Source organism: Phyllostomus hastatus, unplaced genomic scaffold, assembly GCF_019186645.2.
Source record: "Phyllostomus hastatus isolate PE091 unplaced genomic scaffold, TTU_PhHast_1.1 phas_scaffold_28, whole genome shotgun sequence".
NCBI classification, from domain to species: domain Eukaryota; kingdom Metazoa; phylum Chordata; class Mammalia; order Chiroptera; family Phyllostomidae; genus Phyllostomus; species Phyllostomus hastatus.
The window spans coordinates 11,001,296-11,025,626 of NW_025334022.1; the positions used below are offsets into that span (position 1 = coordinate 11,001,296).

General features: G+C 40.9%; 1 long non-coding RNA gene across 4 annotated transcripts; it reads right to left on the reverse strand.

Annotated features, from left to right (window-relative positions):
* Positions 1-7,607: 7,607 nt before the first annotated feature.
* LOC123804995 lies at positions 7,608-24,086 on the reverse strand. 4 transcript variants are annotated; one of them, XR_006783266.1, is made up of 4 exons: positions 23,803-24,086; positions 18,711-18,866; positions 18,021-18,159; positions 7,608-8,201 (listed from the first exon to the last, which is right to left on the reverse strand). It is a non-coding gene; the product is annotated as an uncharacterized LOC123804995 (long non-coding RNA). The 4 variants fall into 4 exon arrangements; XR_006783263.1 differs by having other exon boundaries at positions 18,021-18,165; XR_006783265.1 differs by having other exon boundaries at positions 18,021-18,165; positions 23,795-24,086.
* Positions 24,087-24,331: the final 245 nt, after the last annotated feature.

A 24,331-nucleotide genomic window follows, 5' to 3' on the forward strand; every position in this document is an offset into this window, starting at 1 on the left:
ACCTGAAAATCCAAACCAGTATCATTAGTCCATGTCCCACTTAGAGTTTCCTAAAGCCATTGCTATCCCAGTGGAGTGGTAGCAGGGATCTTGGAAGCCACTGAGCAGGCTGGAAAAGTTGATGCAGAGTTAATCCATTTCAAAAACCTGTCTCTGGGCTCTGTGGGAGAAGCAGCAGTCTTTAGTTTGGGAGGAGCCCTTTTAAGGGAGGGAAGATAATCCATATGCTTTTCAGGGAACCCTTAGCCAAATGCAAGTTAGTAGTGTTCTAGGAGCCTGCCCCTTGTTCAGCTGGATCCAGGCTTAACACTGTTTTTCTCTAGACTCTCCTCAACTACATGTCTTCACTGCATTGTAGTCTTCTTCCATGTAACTTTCTGAAGTAGTTTACCTTTTCCCCCATATATTTATGATTTGTCTTCACAGCTCATCTAAGTGTCACAGGGAAGGGTCTGTCTCTCTTGTTTTTATAACCTCAATGGGCCCTAGCACCAAACTCTGGACATGGCACCACAAAACCCAGTTCACCAACCTTGGCAGGCTGACTGGTGAGGGCTCTCTTTCAAGCTGGGCAGAGAGAAAGCCTTGACATTATCAATAGAATACTTTGAGAAATGGAAGAAATTTCAAAATACTGCCTCTCAGGGGTTTGGCCCCAGAATGCTGCTTGCCTAGCACCCTCCTCCATTCTCCAATCTCTTCATTTCATTACCTATTATTTAATACCTATCACTCTTTCCATCTCCACACCTCACCTCCCACACTGTGCATTCCCTCCACAGCTTGGTTTTGGAATATCTTCCCTCTCTAGTTCCCCACACTTCCTCCCTTATATAGAGCTACAGCAAAAATGTTCTATCTCAACAACCATGGAAGCCATAATATGGTGTTTAAATCTCCATTGTCCTTACACACACACACACACACACACACACCCACCCTCAAAATTTGGCCTAAATATCTAATACCCAAGTCCAGGACCCCTTAGATTTCAGGCCACTCCTCTTTGCTCTCCCAACTACAAATGGTACAATGCATTAAAAAAATGTAGGCCATAAGCACCTTACTCTATTAGCCACATTTTTTTCTCCTGTGTAAATAGCATTTTTTCAGCCTGGGAAATACTTCCAAATAATTATCTTTAGATTTATTGTGATTGGATAAAAGGGAAAGAATTAGACCTATAGGAGCACAAACAGCAGTTGTATTTAACTTCCTCTTTCAGAGCTTTTTGCAAACAAATATATTTTGTGCTTGTATCCTCTAGCTGAGGGGATCAAGATGAACAGTGGGGAATGGGAAATCTGAGGGACCTGAACTAGAAAGCAAAATAGAAAATCATTTTATTTACCCGCTTATTTTTCAATTACTTGGAAGATATTTTGTTTGCCTCTGGTTCTTCATTTCTAAAATGGGTTCAGCACAATCTCTCATGTAGGAATAATGTGGAAATGAATTTGAAAATAAAGGTGAGATGAGCCAGGAACTTTGGTAACTGAGGTTATGTAAATAACTTTGAGCGGACAGCTAAGGCTGCCCCACTACAACAACTGAGGGTCAAAGAACAACTACAATTGTGAATTGCCTCTGTCCTACATACATACAACTACCTCCACAAAATTTAGCAAAATCAAGGAGCAAAGCTCTCTGCTGGGCAGACTTAAGAGAGATTCTTCCCTATGCCAAAGGTACCACTCTTTCATCAGGACATTGTGCCAGAGTGGGACAAGAAGTAATTGTTTTTTCTGCCAAGTTACTGTTTTTCCTGAAGAATCAGTTCCAAAGTCAGATTCTTCAGTTTGAGCTCTTGAGAGAATACTAGCTTCATGTAAAAAAGCCATTCCCTGTCCTATATTCTGAAGCATGTGGCTCATCAGACCATTTATTTTTTTTTAAAGATTTTATTTATTTTTGAGAGGGAGTGGAAGGGAAGGAGAAACAGAGGGAGGGAAACATCAATGTACTAGAGATACATTGATTGGTTGCCTCTCACATGCCCCTAACTGGGGACCTGGCCCGCAACCTAGGCATGTACCCTGACTGGGAATCAAATTGGCCTTTTGGTTTGCAGACTGGCACTCAATACACTGACCCGCACCAGCCAGGGCAAGAGACCATTCATTTATTCAACTGATATCCACTGGTTGTCTATTAGATGCCAGATCCTGTGCCAGGCACTCGGGACAGAGCAGTGAACAAGACCAATGTTCTTTCCCAAATTTTTACCATGAGCCCAGTAGAAGCAGGAAAAGAGTTAGGATCTGTTATTGAATCTCTGGCCTGAGCTTGCCTTCCCCTGATGCCTGGTGATAGGCTAGACCTTCTAGTGATGTAATAATCATAGGGCACTGGGACCCACCAGATCATCTTATCTGTGAAGCCACTTTACAATGTGTTACCACAGCTGCAGAGGCCCCATTATAAAGATCCTATAATGTTTTTCTAACTGCACAGCACGTATAAAAATCCACTTTATTCACATTTTATGTTTATCTATGTCACATTCATTCAATGTGCATATGTCTTGTTCTGTTTCAGCACTGAAAGTCCCTAGTCTCAGGACGCCTTCTTTATTCCTGGGAAAACCAAGAAGATAGTTGGCATCATCTCTTAAGGGGGCATTTCACTTCAGGTGATTTCTTAGATAGCTGAAGGTTTTATTCTTATAAACATTAATACTCTTAAAAAGTGTAATCATCTTTGAATGAAGTATTTCTAGGTTCTGGCATATATTTACTTGTCTTCTGCTAATTTCCAAGTTGTGAGGCTGTGTGTCCTTTAGAAGTAGACAGATTTAGGCATGTTTGAGTTGTATATAAACTGAGTAAATAGGATATGAGTGGTGACCTAAAGGGCTCTTATATATGAATAAAACTCTATTAATCACTCAGAAGGTCTCTCCCCCCACCAACTTTATACTTCTGTCCTTACTTCCTGGTTCTCAGCTGTGTTATAGCTACTTAAAGTTGTCAGCTGACAATTAAATAAATAAATTTTTCATAATCTACTACATTCCTTAGTGCTTATATAAAATTTACTTCCACAATGCATGCAGCATAGATAAAAGGAAATGTGTATTGGGTAACAAATGTTACCCTAGATCAAGAGTGTCAAACTTCTTTTCACTGGGGCCCACGTCAGCCTCACGGCTGCCTTCAAAGGGCCGAATGTAATTTCAACTCCTTAACAGTTAAATAGTTACATTTATACAGTCCTAAAATTATTTTGGGACAAAAATTATTTTTGCTCTTTGAAGGCAACCATGAGGCTGATGTGGCCCCTGGTGAAAATGAGTTTGACACCCCTGTCCTAGATATACTGACCCCTATGTTGAAATCAGCTGATTTGCAGAAAAACACAGGTATCTGCAATAGAGTAATTATTTTTACCCTAATTTGGATAATCCACTCCATTATTTAAAACTTTGGGAATTTTCAGCTTTGAGTCAAGAAAAATAATTATTTAAAGGATACCATGTACATAAAGAATTAATTCTGAAGCTCTTGAAAGTCATTGAATTCAAGCTCATCAAGTCTAAAGACCTCAGCTGTGCCTTTCTAAAGGTTTCATTGTTCTGTTTATTCTATTTATTATCAGTCAGAGATAACTTGACATTGAAATGTTCCTCCAAGAATGGTTTGGCACTTCATTGGGTTTTAGATAGCTCTAAGTGATGTTTTGCATTTTAAAAAAGCAGTTTGGGGCTTATCTGCAAATGGAAATGGAATTGTAATATACCATACATATCATATATAGCTAATTAGCATACATGTAACTCATGAGTAGTTTTGTGGCCATAAAAATGCATGCAAAAGGCACTTGTACCCAGACACCTCATCTATATAGCCTCACCTATGAGATATTTGTGTGGCCTGGTCTCTATCCTTCTACCTTAAAACTATGACTTCAAATTCTGCCTTTTCCTCCATGTAATTCCAGGAGGAAGATATCATCCAAGAGAGTCACTTCTGTTTTTGTGGATATGGCCCAGGCCACTGCCTGCAGGCAAGGTATGAAGGTCTAATGGAAAGTTCTGGCATTTACAGCCCCCAGCCACCATCCCCTCTTCTAAAGGCAGAGAGAAGCCATAAGGGAACTCTATGTGGACCAAGTCAAGAGGATTAACACCATCTCTCGGTTTGTCTTCCCTTTCACTTTCCTCACCTTCAACATCTTCTACTGGATTGTCTATAAAGTGCTATGTCAGAAGATATTCACCAGGTACTCTGAATAAGGTTGGAGCTACAGAGTTCAGCTGTTGGCTTCTTACTTCCTTCTGGGTGGGCTTCCCCCCTCCATTAGATTTCACTGGGAAATTAAATAGTTCCTTCCTGATCTCCCACTCAGAACTTCATCAGCTGATCCCAAAACTATGTGGTTCTACACTACATAATGCCAATAGTGGCTGCACAAGATGGTTTGTCTACCCTTATCCAGATTTTCTCCATGCTATCTATTCCTTTTCTAATGAGAGTAAGGTTTGACTATGTTCAAGGGGCCAGGATGGCCTTCTTCCCTTGCTGGAGTCTGTTTTCCATTTCTCCAATGGAGACTATTCAGACCACTGCTACTAGATTCTGGCATTTGTCATCTTAATCTGCACCACTCTTCGCCCTGCCACCTCCCACCTAGAGCCTGGCCTTTACAGTGCCCTCTGTCCCTCCTACCACAGGCTTAAATAAGGAGTATTTCCCATCCACAGGTGCTGCCCTGTGTGACCCAGTCAGGTTCCTTGACTGTGGTAGGAAGGCAAGATGGCAGGTTCCCCACCTCTCAGCAAGGCTGAAATAGTCATGGGCTGCATTGGAGTAGGACATTGCTATACAACCCAACAGAGGTCTTCAGGTCTTCTAAGAGGCTCAACACTGTCAGAAGAGGGTCAGGAATTTTGAACTTAGAAAGACCACCCTCTCAGACCAACCTGAACTTCCTAGTCTCAGAATGGGTTTTATTACCTAACTAACTAGCATGGTGACAGGGTATGTTTACCTGTTGGAGAATATAAAAAGAAAAAAAAATGCTTACTCTTCAAGGAACTTGATGATGCTATGAAATATTCAAGAAAAGTGAAATCCAAGGTAGTAGGACCCAGGAGGAGAAGAATACAGAAACTATCATCAGAGAGTCTTTTGTTGGCTTTGGTTTCCTTTTCTCAAAAGTCTCTATATCCCAGGATCCCTCATTTACAACTTTGTCTTTCACCTCTTTCTAGTAAGCAAATAATTGTATCATGCAACCTTGTGCAGGATAAAGTGGGCTTTGAGGCACCTGGGAAGAACTAGGCAGACAAGGGACCCCTACTCTGGACAAACATTCACCTCAAGGTAGTAATAGAAGTTAGAGCCATGAGTTGGAATTATTTAACCTTTCTTGTGTTTTATTTGTCTTTCTACAGTGAGAAGGTGTAACAGTCATTTGAAGACACCAGAAATGTCAGAATAGAGGCTGTGGAAGAGTCCATTTCAGGCCTAACATAACACATGGACATGGGGAAGCAGGGACCTGGTACACTGAGTCCTTTGAAATGACCCAACTGTGAGGAACTGAAAAAGGGAAGATTCAAATGCATGGCTAACAGCTGGAAGGAAGAGGTGATCAAATGACCTTTAAACATCTTGACTTTTTTCCTGGACTTAGAATAACTGTGTAAGTCCAATCTCTCTCTTTCTCCACCCTCCTTTCTCCCTCCCTCCATTCCCCCCTCTCTTGATCCCTCCCATTCCTTTCTCCCTTCCTATCTTCCTCAAAACTGTTCCAAATTTAAAGTCAATAAATCTAGTGACTAGAGAAAATCCTATATTCAAACCAAGAACTCAGCTTTTTCATCCCTTTTTCCTATTGATCTTGTCTGGTTTTCCTATTCACTGAGATACCCCTCTTGTTCATGTCTTGACTTTGAAAAGAACATTCTGGGCTGACCAGGGTAGCTGGACCAGAAGTTAATCTTATTGACCATATTAATAATGATTCTGGTGCCAAGGAGATTCAAAACTAAAGGGTTGGCTTAAGGGAAGAGATTTAATTAAGGGGCAGAGAGTCCCTGTTTTCCAACTTCTGCCCAGGTAGTGCCAATCAATGAGAAGCCACAAGCAATACCCTTTTGAAAGAAGCAGAGAGTATCTCTTTGATATTCTCTCTGTCAGGGCTGGGGTGTCAGGCTGCTGCAGCCCGACAGTGGGGGTAGCGGGGGATGGACTATGGAGATGAGCTTATTTCACAGAGCTCTACTTGTTATAGATCTTGTCCAGATGGGCCAACTGCACAAAACTGCCCTGTTGGAAGTCTCAAGAACAATGGCCTGGAGACAACTACAGCACTGAGCAATAGGGCCTTCCCAACTGGGACTCATCTCTGGGCATCAGCTGGTGCTGGGAGCCAAAGAAGCCAAAGTACCAGCCAACATAATAGTCCAAAGGAGTTCACAAAGCTACTCAGAGGCAATGCCATGTGGCAGGTACTCTCCCTCCCTATCAGAGCACCCGAGTTTAGAAGGGAGACATATGGTGTCAGAGTCAGATACAATTGGCTTTCATTTTCCTCACCTTTCCTGTACATGTACTGGGGAGGGGAGGAACACTGGGTCCCACTGGAAATGTCTGTCACCTGTAAATTCATTTAATCATGAAGTTCTTGAACTTGGACCCTTCTCACCACAATGAGTTGGCATGAGGTGATAGGAGACCCACTTGGAGGTCACTCCATTAACCCTGATTCTTATAGTACTTGTCCCTCCAGAGACCCACACTTCTTTCTGCCTGAGTCACATATGAAGTGATTTTGAGTTTTAAAACTGTATATTTTCTAATAGGAAAAGAATTCCTACAGAAATAAAGTGTTTTGAGTGTTTTTGTTGATTCATTATTAATATTTAATGCCAATTAAATACTTTATACATATATTTTTCCAGAGAAAGGGCTTTATTTATTCAGCTGTTGAGATTATCAGTGCCTCTATCATTTCTTCAGTTTGCTCTGTTTGAAAAAGCAGTTGTTTGTCTTCCTCTCATCCCTCAATCCACTAGCAGGGTTTCTGGCTCTCCTAGAATTCATAGTCAAATCAAACAGAGTTTTCTGTGTGGAAGAAAGGTAGGAAATAAAATTTATTTGTTTTACTTTCTACAATAAGCCTCTTTCCTCAGCTATCACCAAAGAACTGATACTCTTGTAGTTGAAATGTTGACTCCCGAAGTTCTTTTTCCTTTCCACTGAGCCATGCAAATATCTCAACTTTATCCAGAACATATCACCTCCTGAGAATCTTTATATGTGCCTCCATGTGCCTCTCCATTTTCAATGTGCTATTATCAGTGTTGTAATATTATTATTATCTTATCATTTCTGGTTGTCAAAATCTTAAATTCAAATTCACTTTGTTGGGATTAAAGTTCTTCCCAGGCTGCTCTGCTGATGAAAGACAAAAACAGCTAAGCATGAGAACCAACAAGGGATTAGGAACCCAAGTAGTATAATTGTTTGCTGAGTGGAAGAAATGCAGAATCAACCCTTTGAGAGCAGAGATTGCATCTTATACAACTTTTTAATCCACACAATTCCTGATACATAGCATATGTATATGTAGAATAAAAGCATGGATTCTCACATAGTTTATTGTATACCATATTTCTATTTATTCTCTTTCCATTCACCCATTGGTCACAGGAAAATGGACTTGGGAGGAAACTGATAACATCAGACAGCATGCACACACATGCACAGGCTGGTCGTTGGGTATAACAAAACCAAAGTTAAAAAGACATCAAAACACAGTAAATTACATTGCTGAACAAAGAATGATAATGATCTGATTAAGCATTAATCATATTCCAAATATGAAGACTAGTATCAAGTTATATTTCAAAAACCAATCACCAAATGAAAACTCTGGCAGTGACAAGAGAGTAAATAAAGTTGAGGGGTTTTTGGCAGTACAATCATCTGCCTCTCCCTGTTCCACAGGGAGAGCCAATCATCCCTGAAAGGATGGCAATTAGGCCATTCTTTCCAGCCTCACAGTCCTTGCTCCATTATACTTCACACATAGTATAACATTTACAAGTCTACAAACTTGGACTGAAGACATCAAAACAGCATTTTAGAAAATCGTAGACCACAGGGAGGAAGGACAGCTGAATCAGGGGCTTTCTCACTCACAGAACATTTTCTCAATAGAAGAATGAAGTATGGCTGCTGTCATGAAGTCACCTGAAAAAGACACATGAGAATTCAGCTATTGTCATCCCACTTGAGTACTGTTTTTCTCAGTCTCTGCTTTCACCATGTGGCTTTCTACAAATGCCCTGGCTGCATTATACTGGGTGGTGCATTAACAAGAAAGTACATGCTCTCATTATCAACTCCCTAAAACAAGGGCAATTCTTACTATCACTTAAGCCCAGGTAATGCTTTGCCTCACAGAGCTGGATCTAGAAAAAATATGCACATATTCTCTATTTTAATAGTTTCTATTCATGAAAATGTAGTGATTAAGAGGGTGGCTTCTGTACCAAACGGAGCCTGTATTTGCCTATCACCCACTGGATATGGGTTATTGGACAAATGACTTTACCTCCTTCAGCCTGTTTCCTCCTCTAAAGGGTCATTTGAAGGCTCTGAAGGATCTAGCACACAATAACTACTGTATTTTGCCATGTATGATGTGCACTTTTTTGTCCAAACTTTAGAGGGAAAATATAGATGCACAATATACATGGGTGGTACTGATTCCATATCTACATAAATGTCTTTAACTCTTATTTATGCCTTTGCATTAAAAGTGTAACTCTAGAAAGCAATGACATCTGTATGCAAAATAATACCCTTTATAGTACAAAAAACAATTATCTAAATATGAATAAATAAATAAATAAATTGAAGTAAAAAATTAAAATGAAAAATTTTTTTCCTGGAAGTTTGGGCCAAAAACATGGGTGCACATTATACACAGCAAAATACAGCATGTGACCTTGAGCAAATCATTGAACCTTTCTGTATTTATTTTTTCACATATGTTAAGTGAAGGTGATAGCAGTACCTACCTCATAAGATTGTTGTGGGAATTAAATGAGAATATGTAGGTAAAGTGCTTAACTCAGTGCTTAGCACACTGTAAGTACTTAGTACAGTAAGTACTCAGATTAGCTATTATATGACCAGACCATGTCATCACAGTATCTCTTCTACATCTGTCAAATTTCTTGCACATGGGCCTGGTTAGAACTTCAAATTTCCATTTTGTATGTCTCATCTTGCTGAGTTCACACTTTTATATTTTCAGTGTCTCCATTGCCAGTGACTGGATTCTACCTGCTGGTGTACAACATGCTTACAAACTATGTAACCATGACATATTCCATGACATATTGCTTAATCTCTGTGAGCCTCATGTGAGAGAGAGAGAGAGAGAGAAGAAGAAGGAGAAGGAGGAGGAGGAGGGGGGAGGGGGAGGGGCAGGGGAAGGAGGAGGGGGAGGAGGAGGAGAAGGAAGAAGAAGGAAGAAAGAGGAGGAGGGAGGAGGAGGGGGAAGGAAGGAAGGAAGGAAGGAAGGGAGGGAGGGAGGGAGGGAGGGAGAAGGGAGAGGAGGGGAGGGGAGAAAGCAGCAGGAGGAACAGACAGGATTGGGAATGAAAAGGGCAGGGAAAGAGGGAAAGTTCTCTCTCACACAAAATGAGAATAAAAACCACCCTCCATTTGACCATGAATTTCTCTGTAGCTATTGATTTATTGCTCTCCTTCCATTTATCACCAAGTTTCTTAAAAGAGATAATCTTAATACACATTTCTGCATCTTGACTACCATTTAACTCCTCAACACAATGTAATCTATTCTCTGCCTTCTCCCTAGCCCCCTCCTGAAAATGCTTTTCCCATGTTCCTCACAATGCCTTAATTGCTTTATCAAGTCAACACTTTTCTGTCCTAACCTTTCATAATCTCCTTTAACATTTGTCAGATCTGCCATATCTTCTTTAAAATTCTGTTCTCCCTTGGTTTTTATTCTCCAGTTTCTTCTCTTGCCCGTCTGGCCATTGTTTCTTGGTGCTCTTATTCTCCAGGATTTCACCTTTGGCTTTCGCCTTTCCTTGTGCACTTACTGTGTGGTGTGTTCTCAACTCTTCCCATGGCTGTGATATGATCCTCAAATTTTTACCTTCAGTTCAGAACCTCCACAGCTTTAGTCCTATTTTCCAATTCTCTGTTAAACATTTCCACCTGGATATCCTACAAGTACTGTTAGGTAGGATAGATAGCAAACCAAGGCAGGGAGAAGGAGGAGGCATGTCTCATCCACTGACTCAGCAGTCCACAATCTTGCCAGATGTCACAACATCACAGGAAACACCATGCTAACATGGGAGGAGGGCAGTTCTTGAAATTGTGTGTATCAGTCTCCACTATCACGGAAAGAAAGCCTTTGAAACTGTGCTTTTGTCCCAAGGCCTGAAAGATGGAAAAGGGCCCACAGTGCCCAAAGCAGAAGCCCATTAACACCTTTGGGTAAACATGCCACACCCCCAAAGTTGGCACCACTTTTACTTGTCAATCAATATGTAATTTCTTTACCTCAGTCCACCAACTATATAAGTCTTCAGAACAAAGGACTCAGGCTTGGCACTCCTGTCTCTCTGGCCACCTGGCCTCAGACCATGTATGTGCACACTTGCCACCATGGCCCTTGGCTGTCCTTACTTTTGCTGCCCTTATTCTGCTTTGCCCTGAACCTATGCCTTTCATTCCCTATCCCACCTCAACTAGGCCCGTTCTCTTCTCTTCATTCTCTGAGAACAGATCACCAATAAACCCTGCTTGCACTTGCATGCTAATAGACTTGCTGATCTGTAATTCTTTTCTGCACTGGTGAGAAAAACCGAGTTTCTGGGGGTTTCTCCGGTAACAGTACCTCAAACTCAGCATGTCTAGAGCCAAGCAAGTAACAATCACCTCCTTCAAACCTCCTCCTCCTCCACCCACCCCCTCTAATCTTGCCAATCTTGATGAGTAGCACTTCTACCCACCCAGTCACCGAGGCCAGAAAACTGGGAGCCAGCCTTGACAACTCCTTCCACAGCCCTCAGATCAAATCAATCACCAAATTCTATTGAGTCTACATTCAAATATTTTTGAAATCTGCCCCTCCTTCTCTATCCTCCCTGGTCTCATCTGGGTTCAGCTTTTGATTCCAGCTTCATTTCCTATCCTCCCTACTATTGCCAATTTGGCCTTTCTAAAACATAATTATATTTATGACACTTTCTTGCTTTATTTTTGATACTTCCTTGCTTTAAATCCTTTAATAGCTCCATATTGTCTTCAGGAAAAAGTCCACATTCCTTTAATTGACCTCCAAGACATTTTCTGCTCTGGCCCCTGCTAGTGGCTCCAATTTCTTCTCTCATCGCTCCCCTCAATGCATACTGCATTTGGTGATAGTAATCCACCTACACATCCCTGAACCCAACAACTCATCCTGTCTAATGCTCAGTGACTTTCAACATGCTGTTCCCTAGCTTTTAAATGCCCTCCTCGGGCTGTTTCCACTCCACTCATCTGTCAAGACTCTAACCAGATATTAAACTTTCTGTGAGTCTTTCTCAAATCCTTGTCACCCCAATAGCCAGATAAATTTGGGTTCTCCAGTCATGTCCTGTACATAGCTCTGTATGTGTACTTGTAAGATTATATAGTGTTCTTTCATCTCTTTCCCTAACACATAAACATGAGTTGAGGTCAAGGATGATAATATATTTACTTTTGAATTCCCCATACCAAGTTCATAGCATGAAATGAATTAGTGTTTGCTACATAATTTTTTAATTGACGAGTACTGTAGTTCTTCAAAAAATTTAACCACCCAATTACAGCATTAGTTCTCACCAACTATATTTACTTTGCAAGGGTTGCGTTATGAGAGACTATAATATGAAGGTAACAAGCACCCTTGTAATCTTTTCCTTTTCAAAGCACTTAAGTGATATGTCATCCTCAAAGCAAATCTTAGAAGTAAAATAACCATGTATCCATGCAGGAGATGAGTCAATGAGGTTCATGGGAGCCAAGTGACATATCCAAGTCTCACAAGGAGTTAGTGACAGTGGCAAAACCAAAACCCAAGTCTCCTGTTTCTCAGTTCAATGCCTTATCTACTGGGCAAGGGATTTTCAAAGTCAGCCTCAATGAGTCCTAGAACAGGCAGCCACCTCTGAGACATACACATACACATACACTATACACACTCTTCAGGCAGAATAACTCTAAGCTGATTTGTTTACTTCACCATAATATTTTGGTTGGGGTGGGGGTGGAACAAAGGGAGAGTTTATTGCTGCTTTAAAATTTTGAAGAAATACTGCATCATCTACAACTTTAAGAGGTACTCCATTTATTAGGTCAATGAGTATTACAACTATATTATTTGGATAATACTATAGAAAGACCTTGTTTTTTGAGAATAGGCCAAAATGAAGTGCTATCATGATAAAGGAATCTGAAGTTCCTCTTCAAATTATCAACCTACATAAGTCTTCAATCCTATTAGCATCCCTCCCCTTACTGTTCCTAACAATGCCTTGCTGACTTTTCAGTCCACAATTTAACACTAATCCTTAACTACTTCAGGCAGTGAGAATCATTGTTATAAATCCCTCACATCACAAGGTCAAGACTGCTTGGGAGCTTTGGTCACAGCAGAACATTTACTATTTTGACTGCACAGAGAAACAAACAATTGGCTCTTTTACAAAACTAATCTCTCATGGGATTTCCATAAGGCAACTGGGTCAATGGATTACAATCACAATCACAATCACAATCACAGTCACAATTACAGTTCTGAAACCTTGCTCAACAGAGCTGGAAGGGCCTTCCCAGATACTTTAATCTATTCTGCTAATCAGACAATGTGTGGAAGCTGAGGACAAAGTTGGGTAAAGCCCAGGCCCTAGGTGTAACTCCCTTATTTTTACAACTTAGTTGAAGCTGTGAAGGGAAAGAATGACATAGAAAGTGAAAAACCATCCATAGTATCTCATAATATTAGCTACAAAGGCTCACTTCTGAGACTTCTGTGACATAAGGTTGTGGCAAATTCAAGGCTGTAGCTAAGAAAACTATTCCTGTGATGATCATTTAGTCCCCAACTTTGCCATATTAATCTGTTGGCTGATGCCCATATTAGATATGCACAGTCCCCATAAAAGATGATAGCTCAAATCTTGGCAACAGTTATGATATTACAAGTGTGAAATGGTCATGTCAAGCTCTAAATTCAAATTCTCCAGAGTTCCTTTATGAATTTATTTGTGAATCCCTTAGACTTATACTTTGTTAGCCTTTTCCTAATAGAAACAGAAGCTGTTATCACAATTTGATTGGCTTAAGCTTCAGGTTGTTCCTTTAAGGAAGGACACAATGTGGTTTCTCATTAACACTATCAATATACTCTACTGATTTGGGAGTTAACCCTTCCTGTCCCATCTCTCAGGATTTCAAACCCCAGGTGTACGAACCCTCCTAACCCAAAGCTGCCTAACAGAGTGGAGCAATTAATCATAAAAATTAATCTCATTCTTATCTGCTATTAGGTAATCTTTCTCCCTAATATCCTGGTGGTGGATTCATGTTCAGGGTAAAGTATTCAGGGGAGAGAGGGGGTCAAAACTAATGAATATACCTTCAAAGTGTTACTGATACCATGTTTGATGTTATCCCTTAACAAAGAGATAACCAGCTAGGACTGCAGTACTCATTACCCTTTACCCTTCCCTTTACCCTTCCTTGGGGAGGGGGCAGAGGTGTGCTGCCTCTGATATCCTCAACTGCTATCTTCCTACCCATCTGGGATCTGAATCTAAGATGAAAAGAAACCATCCCCTGGCATTAATGTCTACCCAAGGATGAGGGTGGGTGCTCTCTGATTATCTTTGAAAGGTTTCTTGGAGCCACATTTTTGTTTCAGCCTCCCCTCAGGGGGCAGGATAGTTCTTAAAATTTACTGGAAAATCTAATTCCTTTTAGATTTAGATTAGGCTCCTGTCATTCCTGGAGCTCCTTCATTCTACTTTACTCTGGCATGAACCTTGAAGGCCTATTTACCTTATTAGGCCAAGGCTCATAAGGTTAAGGAATGGCTACTGCCTGAACACCCTTCCAATCTCCACCCTGTCATTTAGCTTCCTCATGGAAGAGTAATAGTCTAGTGGATTAGCACAAGCATCCATTCTCTGAGTCTCACTGAGTTCCCAGTTTTACAGAGAACCTACTCCTGAGATCTAGATCATTTGCAGGCTCTTAGTGCCTTGCAAAGTCTCCCCAATTGAGTCCAGATAAGGCAAAGCCTTTCACCAGAAATGTGAAGCCATCAAGTGAATGATTAATAAGAGAGGTTCTTCCAATTGTGAACTCCATTAAGGCAGGGAAAAAAGATCTTCATCTGTGGATAGGAGCACATTTGAAATGAGGGAGGTGGGTAATGAATGCCTGCTGAATGAACAACTGCATATGTGGAAATAAGTGCATTTGGCCATACTGTCAAATTTGTCTGGTTATGAAAATCAATGAGTGTTTTGTGGCGGCGGGGAGTGGCGAGAGGAATAGATAAGGAGAGAACATGAGTCCATACATAACTGGAAAGCTAGGATTTGAGATAAGCTGAGATTAGAGTTCTCTGTGTTATGACTGAATTGTTCCCCCCCCCTCCAAATATCAGTGTTGTCTAACGATTTCTTCATCCCATAATCATAAACTTTTAAAGGATCCTCTCTGCCCACAGATGTAAAAACAGTCTCTTCAGGCTGGTTTTCACCTACCAATATTGCCTTATCTCAGGTACCAAAATATGCCAGTACTATGCTAAATACAAGGGTAACATGGTGAAGAGCAAACACAGCTGCTGCTTTATAGGGCTTATATTCTCGTGAGGAAGACAAATTTGGACTAAGTTATTAGAAAATAGTAAAATGGAGAAAATGTGGAAGTATTATGAAAATATATGAGGGGGACTTGGCTTAGTTGTGGTAGAAGTTGGGGGAGGAGATGTTATGCAAGGGTTCCCTGAAACAGAAATATTTAAGATATGACCTGAACAAAAAATAAGAGGAAGGTAAACAGGAAGGATATAAAGGGAAGCAAAAAAAGAATGAAGGGATTAGGGATAAGAGAGTTTTAAAGAGGGAAGTGGTATAACATATTTGCATTGTGCTAAGAACATTCTTAGTACAGCGTGGAAAACAAATTGTAGGGAGACAAGAGCAGGTCATTAAGTGAAAGGGTGGAGGTTTAAAAGAGGGAAAGTGATACGTACTAGGGGAACACAGTAGTAAGCAAGGGTACTGAGTCAAGTGATGGCTGCGTCAGCCACAGTGAGAAGTTTGAGTATGTGAGAAGTTGAAGAGAGTCTCTGGCACAGTAACTTGCTTTAGCCAAAGCAGTTCTCACTTTCACTAATGCTTTAGTGACAACCTAGAATGCCAAATGCCGTAACTCCTAACCAAATCATGTCTACCTTTCTAAGGCCCTCTGAAATCCTGCCTTTTCTGATCAGACCCAGATACAGTTTCTCTTGTTTCTAGATTCCTAATTCATATTTGTCATTTAGCATTTAAAGATACACTATTTAGTGTTGTTACTTAACTGGACACATATACCCAAACCCATTAAAAGCTCCTTGAATTTATGAACTATCTTCGATTACTTTGGCATCACCAGGGTACTCAGCACAATGACAGGCACTGATTAATAAGTAAGGTACTCATTGAATAAATGAATGAATGAGGCACCAGATTCCCTGCAGGCCTCCTTTAGTAATTCACGATAACCTGTGAAGCTGACAAGGAAAGGGGTCGCTTTCCCTAAAAGATTCTACTTCTTACACCCAAAGTCTTAAGACTTGAGGTCAATAGCTCCTTCTCACTGGTCACTGCTTCTCACTCTCTTACAATCCTGCATGCCTCCCACCACAACCACCTTCTATTGTTTCTTCTATCTTCTGGTTGTCAGCTTGAATGAAAAAATGGTCTATCTGTCCTCGGAGACTTACACCAGCCCGGACTGCTCCACAGTGCCATGAAGGGCCAGGACTTTTGTTTACAGCTGGGGCCATGGTGAGGTGGTGAGCACAGCTGACAGCTTCACTCTGAAGCAAACATCAATCTTCCTCTGTCCTCTCAGCCAAGTTTCACAGACCAGCTCTATTGAAAGCTGGCTATATCCCCCTGGGTCTGACATCCTACCCACAACTCTGGCCTGGGAGCTGCTGGGTGAATCTCAGCTTTGTACCTTTTAGGAACTGTCCTGGCTCACTTCTCTATTCCCAGTTTCTAACCATGTTACTTCAACCTCAGGGCCCTGCAAGAACATGTCCTTCTAGTTCCCCACACCCTCAGCAATGCTCCACCTCTCCAACCATATATTCTCACTCTCAGCAGTGTATCAACATGCCAATTTGCTCAGTCAAAAAGTAAAAACATCACAGAAAAGGATCAAACGACAGTTTTCAATGTGTACTTTATGGAGGACTGTGGTGTGCACGCATGTGTGTGCAATCTTTGCCTTAAAATGGCTTTTCTATTGTTTTAAAACCTGCAAATCAGATGGGTTCTGAGGCCTTCAAAGAATATCTTTTGAGATCTCAAGTGAGGGCCTCTTTGCCACATTCTTTTTCCTGGTCTCTTCCTTCCTCAGCAGGTTTGCTCCCTCTAGCACTCACCTGGAGTGAGAATGAAGTCCTGTTACGCTATTAACTTCTTCTTGTCCCCAGGTTTTCTTTGCCTATTTCTCTGCCTGCTGACTAACACAGTTTTCACCAATTCATTGAGGCCTGTTTCCATGGTTTTCAACCTCCCCCAACTACCAAGGAATATGATATACCTCTTTCACTATCAGTGGTTCACTACAGTGTGGAAGAAAAGGGGCCACTTATTAACCTAACAAGCTCAGGGGAGGCCAGGCCTTACAAACTGTGACAGAAAGTAACCATATAGTATGGTATGAAATTAAAAACTTTCTAACTAAAAGCAGTTCATGATGGGTAGTCATGTCCTAGGGCAGTATTTTTCCTTAACAAAGGTCTTTACCTTAATTGAGCCAGATTGTTGTGTGTTGCTTTTTTGGGGTTTTTTTTTTTTTGCATCTAGGATAACATACCTGCAAAGGCAGTAACAAAGTGATTTCCCTTTTTCCAGATCCCTCAAAAGCACAGGCACCTGAGACCACAAATTACCCTCATTGTTATTGTTATCACATTAATTGTTGACCTATGTAAACAAGCATGTGTCTACCATTTTACTTTTATCCAGCCCCATAGATGACCTCCTCCCTTGGCTTTCTCCTGCCTTCCTAATCTATCATCAATGGATTTCATGTAATCCCCTTACACCTTGCTCCTTTGGTTGTAATGTGTAAAATAAACTGCAAAACTATCATCTTCTGGAACAGTTTCTCAACTTGTTGAGGTTTTGCTTCCTGGCACTTGTCATTAGTTTGGCTCAAATAAACACAGAAATTCTCTACAGGTTTGAATGTTTCTTATGTTGAAAACAGCAAGGCTTCCACAGGGGTCTGGTGAAGGGGGACTATAGGCTGGAGGCAATTCCCCTTCTCAGAGACCTTATCAGAATTTTGGGCACAGAGACTTTTTCAATCTAAAACACCTCCCTTCTCAGATTTTTCCATGGTACATCCCTAATAAAGAGGTGTACATTCCACCTAACCCCTTCGTTAGTAAGTGCTCTTCTAAAGAGAAACCCATGTGCATTCTCCTCCCCAGGAAAGATGAAGCACTTTTAAATATGTTTGTCTTTTCTAAATATTTTATTGTGGAAACCTTCAAAAAATACACAAAATAGGAAGAACTCTCCAAGTACTTATCATTAAGCTTCAACAATTTAGACCAAATATATAGCACTTTAAGTACTCCTGGTTTGTCCTCTTGAATAATGACAGTTAAAATATTCAAAAGATATAGCTTTTTATCACTTCCAGTAAAATAGGGACTTTGGGTGCAGGGTATACAAGCATAAGAAAAGTTACCTGTGGAGAACTGGCTTAAGGCATCCTCTTAGGCAATGTTCAGATTGCAGGAGTCTGCACAGACTGGTAGAAATCAATCCTCATTTCTGTTGGTTGATGTGTAACACAGGTAATTTGACATGATCATTCCAAGTGAAGTCTGTGACTGACAAAATTACAATTTACCAAAATTTGGTAAACTGAATACTAAACTATTGACTCAGGAAGGGGAAACCAAGGGATTATGTGCAAGTCTGGCATCCCAAGGTCTACGTTCATTAGATTAAGGTTCCCAGTGATTTGAAGTAACCTATTTGAAGGTGGGTCAGTTGGAGAAGAGTGGGAAAGGGGTTGATTACAGGTGGAGAAAGGGCCTAGAAGAGAATAGAAACTCCTAAAAGGATATAAAACTTTCACATGAGTATTTCTATCTTTTGCCCTATGAAATCCTTATGGAATGAAGCATGTATAAATACAGATAAAAGCACTGTTATTAAAGAAATAGCATTTTGCTTAGCTTTGAAATGTTAGGATTTCTTAACTTTTAAATTAACCAAATATTCTCGAAAAAAAATCCAATACGTTAGTCAGAACCAAATGAAAAAATATCAAATTGACCTTAGAATGGAGCAGTTTTATCTAATACCCAGAAGCCATGGAAGGACACTAATGTCTCTCTCCATCCTCCAGAACAGGCTGACTACTACTTACCAGACCTAGGAAGACTCTCTTAGCCACAAGATAAGCAAGATCGGCAGACACAGTTGGGCAGGGCATGTTGCACCCTGTATGAGGTTACCTAACTGAGAGGGAACAACTGGAGGCTGAAATTCATTCTTCACCTCTCCTGATGAAACTGTAAGATCCCTGAGAAAGAAAAGGATTTTTCTCATTGTTCCATTTGAGTGGACACTTTGCAAATTGTCTTCCCCCAGGTGGCACATGTTTCTTGTCAGCACAAAGGCACCTTGGAGCCATTGGGTGTCCTGGGAAGGCTGGAGCCATAATCTTTGTCTAACTTTGGGCCTTGAAGCCAAACTAACGTTGACCTAAGCAATCTTTCCCTTCAATTTGAAACATTGTAAAGATGGTGGTTCTGCTGTAATTTCCAAAAGAACAGTGACTCCCATTTTCTGAGGACCCACTTAGAGTCAGGAATGTGCTGAAACTTTAGCCCACAGTAAGTGGAAGGGATAGAAGAGTATTCACATGTGTGAGGGTAGCATGGCATAATGAGAAAAACATGGGCTTTGGAGGCTGAGAAAAGTTAGAATCTTTGTTCTGACATTTACCAGCTGGCAACTTGGAGTTTTGAACTCCTCTGGGTTTCAGAGGATTCACTAAGACAATAGATGTAAAGAGCTGAGCAGTGTTTCCTGGCACATGGAAGATGTTCAGTTTTTATGTCTTTTTCTGCTACTACCCTGACTCCAAAGTTAATTCACATTATTAACACCCTTGGCCTTGACACCTCACTCAGTAGAGCATAAGGATGAGTCTACTAAACAGAATATAGGAGCAAAAGTCAGATGTGGGTCTCAGTGTGGGTCCTAATGCCAGACACATCCCCTGTTACAGTATATTGAGTAAGTTACTTCCATCTCCTGATCCCCTCAATAATAAAACAAGAGAACATGCTTAGCTCTGATGATGAAAGGAAAGAACAGGAAATCACTTTTCTTGGGTACTTGCCATTAATATGCAGTATGCTTTGGACCTTTTATATAGCTTACATATTCTAAACCAGCACTGTCCCTTATAATTTTCTGTAATCATAGGAGTGTTCTGTATCTATTGGTATCTAATACAGTATTATTGGGGAAGGGAAGAATTATCCACTTTTACCCTTCTTTAGTTCTCATAGCTGGACCAATAATAAAATAATAAAACTGACACAAGACTAGATTAACAGGAGAAAAAACAATTTAATACACGCACATGGAAGAATCACATTATGATGCTCAGATCATAAAATGATGTTCAAAAAACAATCAAACTAGGCACCTTTATACTTTTTTAGATAAAGAAGCAATAAATTTGTGAACAATTGACACGACAAAGTTAGTGCTCATTAGAAAGGAATTTAAGCAAGGTTTGGGCATAGGTAGTAAATTAGTAAAACCTTCACAAGGTTTGTTTATATAGGCTTTTTTGACTCTGGATTTTATAACTCTTGTGATAAGGTTGTCTCTTACTCCTCAGGTGGACGGCACCCATCACATGGAGATTAATTTCCTGCTTTTAGAGAGACAGAGGAGAGTCAGAGAGCTCCTCCCACTTCTCAAGTGATTTTAATTCTTAATAATCAATATGTCATTGTGGGATATCTTGGGGAGGCCTGCCTTGGCCCCCAACAATACTAATACTAGCCATAAGTAGCTGCTGAGCCCTTGAAATGTGGTTAGTTCGACTGAGGAACTGAATTTTTAATTTTAACTAACTCAAATTTAATTAAGCACATGTCTAGTGGCTACCATATTGAATACTGCAGCTCTGAGACTATAAAGGAGGAATAATTATTCTCACTTAGTATACAGTGACTAAGGCTTGGGAAAGTTAAAAGTAACTTGCTGAAAGTCACATAAACAGTAAGCAACTATACTAGATTCAAAACCAAGCAGTAGAAAGTTTAGCAGGGTGGTATTGTCAGGTATATCAGAAATTATCCAGGCTCCACTACTTACAAGTTATATGACCAAAGAGAAATAATTACAGTCTCTAGAATCCATTTTCATCATGTACAAAATGATGATTAATTGTCAGCTAATTTACGGGCCCATTGTTGGGATTAATGGGTGTGGAGCCATATAGAATGTGGCCTGTAACAAACAGGCTTCCAAAAACTGTGTTTCCTCTCCACTCTAAATATCCCCACACACATAGAAGAGGTTCAGATATAAACTAAACAAAATATAACTGCAGGATAGAAAGAGCAATATAGAATGGAGATGAGGGAGGGAATGAAATCATCAAAATATTTCCATTTATTTAGTTTGCTTTCCTGCCCTCTTCTTGACATTCTAGTCAACATTAGCTAAATCAGGGAACAAGCTATCTGCAATGTATTTTGAGGCCCAGAATGATAAGCTACTATTGCTGAACCAGAGTACTGTCAAGGACTTGCACTCTAGATGTAGGTACAATTTATATCCTGGTGTCCATATTTGTATGCACTGAGAAAATAATTTGACACCTCTATACATTAGTTTTTAATCTGTACAGACAGGACTGACAATATTCAGGATGTCTCAATAAAGCATATGCAAAGTCTGTCCAGAAAAAGTCTAGTCATATAAAGAGGATGGTTTGTGCAACACTGATGTAACCTGGCAGCCAAGGAGAGTGGACTGGAATGCACCTGTATGAACAATGATGACTTTACTGTACTAATCACTAGGGGCAGTAGATGCTGTTGAGTGAGCATATGTACTGTAGGACCATAACATTCAAAATGACTGAGTGAATAGAGCAATGAATCTGCATCAAGTTTTGCATTGTGCTTGAACATTCCTCCACAGGAACTACTTGGATGATTCAGAAAGCCACAGGTATGGGAAACTGGTGATTGGCAGCTTCATCATGAAAATGTGCCTGCTCATGTATAATGTGCCATGCAGTTTTTTGGCAAAACATCAAATTGCCCAGGTTACTCAGTCTCCCTACAGCCCAGATTTTGGGCCCTATGACTTCTAGCTTTTCCCAAAACTAAAATCACCGTTGAAAGGGAAGAGATTTCAGACCATCGATGGGTTTCAGGAAAATATGATGGGGCAGCTGACAGTGATTGGGAGAACTGTGTGAGGTCCCAAGGTGCCTACTTTGAAGGAGACTGAGGCATCATTATCCTATGCACAGTGTATCTGGTATCTTCTTCAATAAATGTCTGTATTTTTCATAGAACATGGCTGGATACCTTCTGGACAAACCTCATACATCTTTTACTTTGCTTTAAATTCAGTAGCACCCTCTGGTGGAGTAAAAAAAAAAAAGTATTGCATCTCTGCCCTCCAAAGCAGTGGTTTTAACTCCAGTGTGCATTAGAATAACCAGAACAGTTTGTTATAGCATGCCCAAACCTTACCCCTAGAATTTCTTTTGAGGTAGGGCCTAAGAATATAAATCTGACAACTTCCTGAAAAGTGATAATGATGTTACTGAGGTGTCTGGAAAGCACACTTTAAGTACCACTGCTCTAATTCCCATGCCCCTCCCCAGTGTGTTTGTACACTCACACACGCAGGCATATGTAATTGATAACTAATATATAACTTTTGTCATTTAATTTTAATTTATTAGTACCCATCTAATGATAATTTTGTGAGTAACAACAAAATGACACAGCACCTAAAATGCATAAAGCATGCAAAAAACTAAGGATCACAGAACATAAATCACTTGCCCAGGGTGTCGCCCAGGGTGTCAGAGCTTATAAATGGTGCTATGGGGTTTAAAATCTGGTACCTGATTCCAAAGACATAATAAAGTTTAGCAATATCACTACAGAAAATAGGGTGTAAACACATATATCTAATAAAAATTTTAAGAGGAAAAAAATCACTTTTCAATACCAGGATCCAAATTCTTATCTGCTTTTAGGGACCAGTCATCTGTATTTTCCATTTTTTTTGTTGGGGGGGCGGTGATGAACATTTGAAAAGCTGCACAGAAAGGGTTAAGATTTTCATTAGCATCAGTGCCTGGGGTCATTCATCAATTCTGACCACACCACCACCACCACCACCACTACTTCCCCGCCCCGCTAAAAATGGCAAGGAAGAAAGAAGAGAGGTGTGGAGGTAGGGTTCTTTTTTTTAACGAAGGAAAGAAACCAAGACAAACATTTGGATCTAGGGCATAGTCCCCTGCCTGGTATGCATATTTATAGAGTTAATTTTATTTTCCCTAGCAATGAAAGATTTTATATAGATAGATAGATATAGATATAGATCTCCCTATAGATTGGAAAATTCGGCAAATAGAAGAGGGGAGAAAAATCCCATCATTCCAGGGACCTAACAGCCAATCCTTTGCTGGGATTTGGCGGCATCTGGTGGCTGACTTAAGAGGTATAAACTTCACTCAGAACTTTCTGGAAAATTAACTGCGTGCGTAGTTGTGTGAAGGACACTGTGCTTGAAGATCAAGGTAAAAAGGTAGGCCAGCTTTAGGCCCTCAGGAATTCGAAGACTACAGTGGAATGGAAGGCTGTCATATATAGATATTCTCAGCACAAAATTCTGTTTGTGCCAGAAGTGCTCACAACTTTGCTGGAAGGCCAAGGGGTGAGGGGAGCACTGTAGAAAAGAAGGGGAAGATAGTAGGGAACAGGAAAGAAGCTGCTCCTTGAATTGCTAATATGTGCATGCGAGGTTTTGGCTCTTAACCATCGGGAGGCTATGGCTTTGTACAACATTGTGGCATGGGTACGAACGCGGGGAAGAAACTGTATTCTCAGGGTCTATAATTAAATTAAGTAGAGGAGATGGAAATATTTCTACCAAAGGCCCTTTATTTCTGAAATGATCACCTTGGCTTATTTTCCTTTCCATTAGAACAAATACCAAACATAAAAGCACAGAACACTCCCCATAGAGCGAGCGAGCGAGCAAACGCACGCCCTCGCCCCCAACACCAGCGGCGCACGCCTGCGCACACCCACCACCTCCTGTGCCCTGAGGGTTAGTGCGCGCGCCCGGGCGCAAAATCCCCGAACCCCAAAGCCACGCAAGCTCGCACGCGCACACCCACACTGGCCCCACCTCCACGCGCCCAAAGCACCTGGCACTGCCACTCACCCACATACCAAAACTCCTACTCCGACTTTATTTTCCTCCAAGGGTTGCGCAAGTGGTTCAAGGATCTGGCCTCCGACTTGACCTCGCACTTCCCCATTCTCGGGAAATTTAGCTCATTTCCGCCCATCTGTTTCTATAGGCCACGTAGACACTTCCTTTCCCAGTGAGGGGTTGGGGGGGAACCCATAATGCCTCCCTGCAGGGAAAAAAAAAAAAAGAAAAACCTCTGCTCAGGGGAACTCTGGGTCGTAAAAATAGACCACGTGAACACCCTGCCCTATAGACATATGACCCAAAGACTGTCGCGCTTTTGGGGGGTGGGATAAGATCCTAAGAGAACGAAAGTCATTGGCCAGAGTCCGCACTAAAGGAGGAAGACGATTGGTTTGCTTCAAGCCTTAACCGTGAAGAAGCGGGTCGTTAGCACCTCCCCTTTACTGCGGCGAAATGTCATTGTGACGTGATGGGCCTCATCCAATCATTCAGTTATGGAACATTCTAAAACTTAGACAAGATGATTGTGATTGGATGAAGGAC